Genomic DNA, 3,792 nt, shown 5'->3' with positions numbered 1-3,792 from the left:
AGTAACAGTGTTGACTGATGCCGTGTTATCCTCTAGTAATAGTATTGACTGATGCAGTAGTAATTCCTACCTAACGGCTCATCTGTACTGTAGCTTGAATGTGATTCTCTTACTCAAGCCACTTTGGAAAAATTTGTGTCGGATTAATTAATGAATGTAAATGTAAAATGGGATATCCATGTGTGTATGTGTGTGTGATGATGGATGTATGTTTATGTTCATTGATCGGTGTGAGTGTGAGTGTGTGTGTGTGTGTGTGTGTGTCTGTGTGTGTGTTTGTTTATGTGTGTATGTGTACACATAGGTGTATCCAGCAGCTTATGGTTGCAGATGATCTGAGATTTGCTTGGAGATTTTCACCCCTCCATAATCAGCTTTGCTGTGTGTCAAAGCCCCCTCCTCAACCACACACACACACACACACACACACACACACACACACACACACACACACACACATTCACACACACACATACAGACACACACGCACACACTCTCACACGCACATACAGACACAAGCACACACAAGGGTTGTGCAAAATTCTGAATTTAATTGAGAATGACTCCTATATTCCAGTTATTTATTCCAGTCGAATTTAATTTGATTGAGGTCAAAATACTGTAGGATGTATACAATTCATTCATGTGAGTGTGTCTGCTGCCATCTGCTGTCGGCCCTCTGCAATTACACTGTGTGCATGTGATCATGTATGGGAATGTGTGTATGTGTCTGTATGTATGTCTCTTCAATGTATTTTTATGTGTGTGGTTGTGTGTGTACATGTCTGTAAATTTGTCTCTCTTCTATGTATATGCATGTGTGTGTATGCCTGTGGGGAACAGCTTTAAGCTCTTCTGAAACTTTAGGATGTAAAATACCAGAGATTTATCGGTAAGTGTGTGTGTGTGTGTGTGTGTGTCTGTGTTTATGTGTGTGTTGCATGCATGGGTCATATGTGTATGTGTTGCTCTCTTCCCTCTTCTACCTCCTTCTTTTGCCACTTTCTCCTCCTATCACACTTTGACTAGTTATTATAATGCCTCTTATCCTCTTAATAGTGTTGACTGATGCAGTGTTATCCTCTAGTAACAGTGTTGACTGATGCAGTGTTATCCTCTAGTAACAGTGTTGATTAATGCAGTGTTATCCTCTAGTAACAGTGTTGACTGATGCAGTGTTATCCTCTAGTAACAGTGTTGACTGATGCAGTGTTATCCTCTTAATATTGTTGACTGATGCAGTGTTATCCTCTAGTAACAGTGTTGACTGATGCAACGTTATCCTCTAGTAACAGTGTTGACTGATGCATTGTTATCCTCTAGTAACAGTGTTGACTGATGCAACGTTATCCTCTAGTAATAGTGTTGACTGATGCAGTGTTATTCTCTAGTAACAGTGTTGATTAATGCAGTGTTATTCTCTAGTAACAGTGTTGACTGATGCAGTGTTATCCTCTAGTACTAGTGTTGACTGATGCAGACAAGTAGACAGTCATTTTCTCTCAAACATATTGTTAACTTATTCTGACCATCATGAGGGTCCTTGACTTTGTTACTGTAATACAGGGCATTTGAACACACAAAACAAATTTAGATAATTTTTATAACAATTTGAGTGTTTTATTTAACTTTAGAACACCCATGTGTATTTCCGGTCAAAAATGACCGGCCATTAGAAATAAATGGGTGAGAAAATGCTCACTGTATAAAATTGAGTCCAGGCACACACTTATTGATCAGATGGACTATGTATATGTGCTTTTGTACATTAAAACACACACACACACAAACACACCCTCACTCCCCCTCTTTGCTTCTATGCCAGCCCCCACTGGAACCTTTCCCCAATAGAATCTTCCCCTTTCTGACTTGCATGAGCTCAGGTCAGTGAGGCCTGCAGGCCATAAATAGCACATGGAAGTACAAAACTGGTTATATCCAATAGAACACAAGTTGATACAAAGGTCTATCAATGTGATAATATATAGTATATATACTTTTTTGATCCCGTGAGGGAAATTTGGTCTCTGCATTTAACCCAATCGGTGAATTAGTGAAACACAAACAGCACACAGTGAACACACAGTGAGGTGAAGCACACACTATCCCGGCGCAGTGAGCTGCCTGCTTCAACGGCGGCGCTCGGGGAGCAGTGAGGGGTTAGGTGCCTTGCTCAAGGACACTTCAGCCGCGGCCCACTGGTCGGGGCTCAAACCGGCAACCCTCCGGTTACAAGTCCAGAGTGCTAACCAGTGGGCCATGGCTGCCCACTAAATATGTGTGTTACTATGGATTTATAGCAAGTTATAATGCAGTGGTCATTTTTGACCAAGAACACAAAACTAGTAAACATAAAACGCGTGTTATCCTCTAGTAACAGTGTTGACTGATGCAGTAGTAATTCAGACATCCCAAGTCTCCCGGAAGTTCCGGGAGACTCCCGCATATTAATAGCGTCTCCCTGACGCCCGCAAATTAGATAAAATCTCCCGGAATCTATAGCGAGCGATCAAGAGCGCGCACGTGAGAGGGAGACCTAAAATCGCGTGTGCGTCTGAGTGTAGCACGCACACGACAGGGGAGAGAGAGAGGGGTGACGCGTGTGTCTGAGCGCATCCAAGACATAGAGCATCCTGATTGGCCTGTTTCGCTAAATCAACCAATCAGTTTTCAGTGTAGGCGGGCTTTTAATCTCTTTTCTCCCGAACTAAATCAGTTCAGTGTATCTAGGAACAGGAGAGTCACCCCAAAAAAAGGAAAATGTAAGACCCATTTCAAAGTGTACCCTTGTTTATAAGAGTAAAAAATAATGATAGGCCTAGTCTTGCACAATGCACTGTTTGTAACAGTGTTAGCATTGCCCATGGTGGGTTAAATGATTGCAAAAAACATGTTGAGGTGAGTTTAACTAGTGTCAATTCATGTGCATATTATTCAGGACTATACTAGATGGCCAGTTGCCAAGGCTACAAGACCAAACTACAAGATCTACATATTTTATTTTCACAATTACTATCTGTAGGCCTTCCCTATTTGGTGTACTGACTAGACATTATTGAACAAACATATTAATCTGTATTTCAGTATCTAAGTAGGCTAAAGTTTTTTTTTTAGTATTGTTATTTTTGTATTTTGTTATTTATTATTTTTTTTTTATGGGTTGTGATACCTCCCTGAAATGGCTTTTTGCAGGTTGGGATGTCTGGTAATTCCTACCTAAGGGCTCATCTGTACTGTAGCTTGAATGTGATTCTCTTACTCAAGCCACTATGGAGAAATGTGTCTGATTAATGAATGAATGTAAATGTAAAATGGGATATCCATGTGTGTATGTGTGTGTGATGATGGATGTATGTTTATGTTCATTGATCGGTGTGAGTGTGTGTGTGTGTGTGTGTGTCTGTGTGTGTGTTTGTTTATGTGTGTATGTGTACACATAGGTGTATCCAGCAGCTTATGGTTGCAGATGATCTGAGATTTGCTTGGAGATTTTCACCCCTCCATAATCAGCTTTGCTGTGTGTCAAAGCCCCCTCCTCAACACACACACACACACACACACACACACACACACACACACACACATTCACACACACACATACAGACACACACGCACACACTCTCACACGCACATACAGACACAAGCACACACCAGGGCTGTGCAAAATTCAGAATTGAATTGAGAATGACTCCTATATTCCAGTTAAATTCTGGAATCGAATTTAATTTGATTGAGGTCAAAATAGGATGTATAATTACAAATTTGAATTAAAGGAAGAATGAAGGTAGAATT

The sequence above is a fragment of the Alosa pseudoharengus genome, unplaced genomic scaffold (genome assembly GCF_046254945.1).
Source record: "Alosa pseudoharengus isolate Yale_2024_CS ecotype anadromous, Long Island Sound unplaced genomic scaffold, YU_APseudo_1.1 YU_APseudo_1.1_scf_11, whole genome shotgun sequence".
NCBI classification, from domain to species: domain Eukaryota; kingdom Metazoa; phylum Chordata; class Actinopteri; order Clupeiformes; family Clupeidae; genus Alosa; species Alosa pseudoharengus.
Note: the sequence above shows the minus strand (reverse complement) of the source record.